Source organism: Dipodomys ordii, unplaced genomic scaffold (assembly GCF_000151885.1).
Source record: "Dipodomys ordii isolate 6190 unplaced genomic scaffold, Dord_2.0 Scaffold145, whole genome shotgun sequence".
NCBI lineage: Eukaryota > Metazoa > Chordata > Mammalia > Rodentia > Heteromyidae > Dipodomys > Dipodomys ordii.
Genome location: NW_012267361.1, coordinates 45,865 through 52,076, shown reverse-complemented (window position 1 = coordinate 52,076; position 6,212 = coordinate 45,865).

The window sequence follows — 6,212 nt, the reverse complement described above, 5'->3', positions numbered from 1 at the left end:
GTATCCAAGATGGAGATCACCGGTGCTGGGGGGGTAGGGGTGGCCTTCCCTCCTCTGCTCCCTGAGGAGTGAGGACTTCGGGCTTCTACTCAGGCCGAGTCTTGGATCCTGGGTCGTCTCTGGTCTGCAAACTGCAGGATGAAGATGTCTGCTCCTTGTCGGTTCTTGCTGGTGTTGAGTAGAATCCGCTCATCCGCTGCGTCTGGCTCCTTCATCCCGGACTCTGTGTGAGCGCTTAGGTATGGCACCGGCTGCGGTCCCCTCCACGACCCTGCCGCCGCCGCGGCGGCTGCTGGCAAGCACTCAGATGTGTCTTCTTGCCTTGGCTTTCCCTCTCTTGTCTAACTCTCTGTCCTGTGATGGCACACTTGGTGTGATTCTCTGGCTTAGGACTGTTCACTGGAACTCTAAAACTGCTTTCTATGCGAGAGCTTGTTCAGATTCCAGCTTCTCCTCCGCCATCTTCCTGGAACTCCTCTGGAATTTGTTTTTAACAGTGGGATTTATTTTAAACAGTGAAGTGTGTTTCATGGGGACAACAAATATTTGGCTTTTGTTTTTTGATCCCGTCTGCTGTTGTACATCTTAATTGAAGTGTTGAGCCCAATAACATTCAACAGTACTTTCAAGAAATATGCCATGTTTCCTGACATTGTACTTTAGTGTTGCTTACTTTATTCTTCTTCCTATTTTACTGATTTAGTCATCAAATAGTGTTTATTTATTACTGCATTTTTTATTTTGAATGTATTCTTCTGAGGCTATGGTTCACTTTAGTAACCTATGTAGTGCTGATTTTGTGGACATGAATTCCTGTAGTTTTTGTTAATCATCAAAAATTTTTGTTTTCGTTCAGAGCTTCAGTTATATATTTCCATGCTCTCTTGCATTTAAAGTTTACATTGAAAAACCTGCAGTTTTTTCTAATCTTTCAATTGTAATGAAGTTTCTTTTATTATTTTGCTGCCTCTATAATAAATTCCTTATTTGTATGTCCAGAATTTTTAAAACAATGTGTCTAAGAGTATTTTTTCTCTAATCATCTCTGCTTAAAGGTCTGTACACTTCTATCAGATGGCTGAAATTTTCTTTCATGATGTTAGGGAAGTTTTTATTTTATTTTATTGTGGCTTACAATTACTTGGGCAAGGTAATGAGTACATTTCTCATCAAACATTGTTGACTCCTCCTTTGTTTCCCTTTCCCATCCCTTCTCATCTTCCCCCCCTGATACCCCTCTTCCTCCCCAACCCTCCACCCCCCACCCCCCCCCATTTTGACATAATGCCTTGTACATCTCATTGTTGCAGTGGGTCCACCTGTATCCCTATTTAAACAATTTGTTTTTTTCCTTCCCCTCCACAAAGTACACCAACATTAAATGCAGTGAAAACAGGGGTTATATCGTGGAGGAGGGACATACAAAGCAACAAAAAAAATATCTTTTTTTTTTTTTGTCAGTGGTGGGGCTTGAACTCTGGAGTGGGTGCTGTCCCTGGGCTTGCTATTCAGCTCAAGGCGAGCCTACCTCTTGAGCCACAGCATCACTTCCGGTTTTCTAGTGGTTCATTGAAGATAAGAGTCTCACAGACTTTGCTGCTCAGGCTGGCTTTGAACCGAGATCCTCAGATCTCAGCCTCCTGAGTAGCTAGGATTACAGGAGTGAGCCACTGGCACCCGCCAAGAAATCATCTTATAAATGTGTTAGAAACAATCGCAAGAAAGAAAAAACATTTGAGTCCTTATCTTGGGGTTCATTTCACCTAACATCAACTTATCTGACCGTTCCTGCTTGTCTTAGACATGCACTAGTGATTGAAAATAAGGGAAACCATGGGACCTATGTTTCCTTGGGCCTGGCTTACTTCACTTAATACAATTTTTTCCACTACTATTCTGTTGAACAGATTCACAGTGCCTTTAGTTTTTCCATTCTCCTCCCTTGTTTCTTTCCAATATATGTAGATTTGATCTATTGGCCCAGGCTTCAAAGTCTTGGATTTCACCTTTTTATATCATGAGTGTTTTATCAATGCCTTTGACTGTTCAAATTCCTCTGTTTTATCTTCAACCTCTGATTGCTTGATTTAAGCATCTTTTATTCTATTGCCTAGCATCTCAACTGTTTTGCATTAGGTTGATTGGACACTTCAAGCTTTTCATCTCTTTATTGAATTTCTCTTTCATCCTATATTTCCTTCTTTAGTTTAGAAAACTGTTTTCTTATTCCTTTTTTATTTTCAGTTTCTCTTGAAATTTACCTAGTTTCTAGTTTCTTCAATATCAACTCTTTTATTTCCTCAGCAATTTCTCTCAACATTGCTTTAATGGATTCATTCTCTGATTTTTTTCTTCATTCTCTCTTAAGTCTTTCCTGTGTCATTACTGGTTTTTGAGGAAGACATGTCTTGTTTCTTTCTGAATTTTGTGATTTTTCACTATGATTTACACATTTGGTTTCAAAATATGTGGAAGTTTTGGTCTTCTGAGTACTTTCAATTAGTGATTTCATGTATCTTCATTAAAATGAGATGACATTTAGGTGACATTATGTGTACTAAGAAGGGAGACTCATGTAGCAGCTAGTTAATCTCTATGTTCCAGAATATATGTGGAACTTTTTTTCTCTTTTGATGAAGAAAGCTTGGAGTTCAAGATTTTTGTAAATGTTAAACCACTGTCTGTGTTTCTATTTATTCAAAATGTAGAGAGTAACTGTTCCTTTTCCAGTTATTAGTTGAATTTAAGTACCCCAAGGTGTGTTTTTGTTTCCTATGAGGTATATTCCTTTACCAGAGTAGGAGTAGTTCAGAGATTTGGAGGAGGAGATAGTTCTAGCTGTGTATTTTGTTATTTAGGAATAGGAAAGGTGAAAGGCTTTGAAAGAGAGGTTGATGGGAAGGTGGAGTGAGGTGTAGAAGTTACTGTATTGAGCTGAAATACTGTAAAGATGATATAGAAAGAAAAAAAAACTGGGTTTCCCCACAGGTAAGCATAGGGCAGGCACCATAGATCATCTAAAAGAAAGAGGGAATGAGAAGGAAAAAAATGTATCATCAAATTAAAAAAATAGACAAGCAAGTAACATGACTAACAGGGGATTTGGAATCAAGAATTAGAAGTCAGTAGACAAAGTTTGCTTCAGTTTATTACAAAAAATAGAAAGGGAGATCAAAACGGAAGAAATCTATGATGGAAACTGAAAAATCAAATGGATAGAGTTAATTTGTGGTACTGAAAGTTAAATCACCTTTTTGTGATTTACAGCTAGGGAAAAATAGAGATAAATATGTGCAACATTCAATACAGTTAAAGTATTTTAAGGTCAAAACTAATAACCTTATGCACAGAAAATGTGAAGTAAAGTTTTTCTACTTTGTAAATCCCTTAATTTGAAGAAGGGATTTAGATATTAAACTATAGTCTGCTAATGACTGTGGCTTTTGTTTAGCTGTACAGGGTTACTGAGGTTTCCTGGTGGTGAGACACCAGACTCAGTTACTCTCAAGTTGTGTCCCCTATATACTCTGATTTTCCTAGTTCCAATTTCTCTGGCAGAACCTTAATTCACTGCCTTCAGATCTTTGATCTCAGTTTTAGTAGGACTTAACATGAAGTTTCACAGCTGCACCTCCTGGTGTTAAGTTGACTTGTTATAGAGAAGCTGCCTTTTTCCACTTCTCTGTAAGCAGTCTTGTTTAGGCTGCTGTGGGATGTACACCTCGCTACCCAGGCTTCTGGGATCCTCTAGCACATTCTGCAGGGAGAGCCATAGTCAAGACCTTGAAGTCTCTGCTTTCAGGCAGAAAAATCAGCATTTGTTAATCCATAGGGTTAAGCCTTTCCTTAGCTGTTTGACCCTATCAGGCAGTTTCATGATTTGTGGCCTCTGTGAATAATTCTCTGGATTCCTCAATAGGTGCTGCCAAGATAGCAAATTTCAACCACTTTGCAGGGTATGGGAAACACCAGGGATGTGGGAAACTGGAATTCCCATCCCAGTCTCAGTCTTGAAGTTCACAGTATACATGTCTTCCCTTCAAATACCATGGATAAGCAATTAAATTCTATTTTTTTATTTGTTTGTCTGCCTTCCCCTCCCACCACCATGTTCATCTCCTGACTAAGCTGAATTCATGGTAATTGTCCCTGTCTGAGAAAGGTACCTGTGCAGGATATGGTGCTTTTCTCCTCCTTACTGTGATTTCTTTCTTCTTTTTTATTCCATGGTCATGGGGATTGAACTTGGGGCTTGGGCACTGCTGCTGAGCTTCTTTGTGCTCAGCAATAGTGCTCTAACACTACAGAGAAAGCCTAATTTTCATCTCTTCTGAATAGTTTATTAGAGATAAGAATCTCATGGACTTTCCTGTCTGGGCTGCCTTTGAACCGAAATCCACAGATCTAAGAGCTAATTCTGAGTAGCTAGGATTACAAGTGTGAGTCACCAGCACCCAACAATTACTTCCTTCTTGATAGTTTCTGTGTGGCTTGTCAGATCTCATATAACATCTTGATTTTAATTAATATTTTCCCTTCTTATCATTCTGAGTCTGGTATTATGTTGCAAGTTGGTGATTTGTTTCTGTTCACAGGACAAGTAACTGACACTTTTCAGTTCTATCTTGTGTTGCCCCATATGATAATATTCTTATTTGTGCAAATTATAGGACAAAAAGATGAAAATGTTTATTTGTTATTACCAACATTTGAGATGATTACATTAGTCTGTAGTAGAGTTGAAGTGGGGATAGGAAATGTATTTTTGTTTTGTTTTGTTCCATTTTATTTTGTTTTAAATTTGTTTTGTGAGATAAGTTTTCTGGTGTAACCTAGCTAGCTTCAAATAACTTATACCTCTCTCTCCAAGGATTATAGGTTTGTAATGCAAGGATTAAAGAGTTTGCAATCAAACATAACTTGTAAATTATGTACTTTTAGTTTCTGATAATAAGCTGTTTCGTTATCAGAAGCTCTGAATTTGTTAGAACTCCCAAAGGACTATATTAAAATTGAGAAAACTTTAAAGACATTCCATTAAAATTTCTGCCAGATCATTATGTTTGTTATTATTCTGATAGAATAATAAATGGACATCAAAGTGAAATAATAAGGGAAATTGAAGGAGCTGTGAGTTCTAAAAGAGCCATTCAACAAGAATTAACAGATCTTTGAGGAGGAATGTCCTTCCAAAGCAAGGGCTCTAAAATCTTGAACATCAGAGACCTATTATTGAGGCAACAGAGACTGTGAAAATATTTTATTTTTTGTTGGTCATGGGGCTTGAACTCTGGGCCTGGGCACTGTGCCTCAACTCTTCAGCTCAAGGCTAGTGCTCTACCACAACACCACTTCTGGTTTTCTGGTGGTTTATTGGAGATAAAGCTCTCACAAAGTATCCTGCCAAGGCTGGCTTTGAACCACAATCCTCAGATCTCAGCCTGAAAAACTCTAAGCTAACTCCATTCTAAAAGTGAGCCATCATCTCCTGTAAAACTGACCTCAGATTAAACTTAAGGGACAAAGCAGTTATTGGAAAAACCAGTTCTTGGAAGGTTTTTGGAAAGCCTGCAATCAAAACTGCAACTATACCCCTAGCAGCCCCAGTTAGCTAAGGGTTGAGAAACACAACCCCTGTTACTGGAAAATGGACAAGATGATCAGCTGGTAGAAGCAGCTGCAGGGTCAGGGCAAACTAATCCAACCACAGGAGCCACCTTAACCAGTAAACCCCTGGCCACTACCAATAAATAGTATAAAAATATTTTGTTGCCTGCATTACTGTGGTCAGTCTTATGTATCCCAACCAATGATCTGCTTGCTATGTATGATTTAACCAATCCTGTAACTACTAGGTTGGAAAGCCCCTACCCTTACTGGAAATGGTTATGCCTCTAACCAATGAGCCTACCCCAAAATTTGCCCCCGAAATGCTGAGCAATTATGTAGAAGCCTACGAACCTTAAACCCCCTTCTATTTGCTGGAAACCCTATAAGAATCCTGCTGAACATGTAGTCGGAGCTCACAACTCTGACCCACTGCATCTGTGATGATTGTAAGTCCAAGCTCGAGCTTGCAAATAAACGACTCTTTTGCTGTTTGCATTGGTTGTGGTCTTTGGAGGTCACTCGGGGGTCTCGAGTTCGAGTCTAACATCAGTAATATATTTACAACCTACACCCCTGTTGAGATATCCATTTGTATTGCCTTC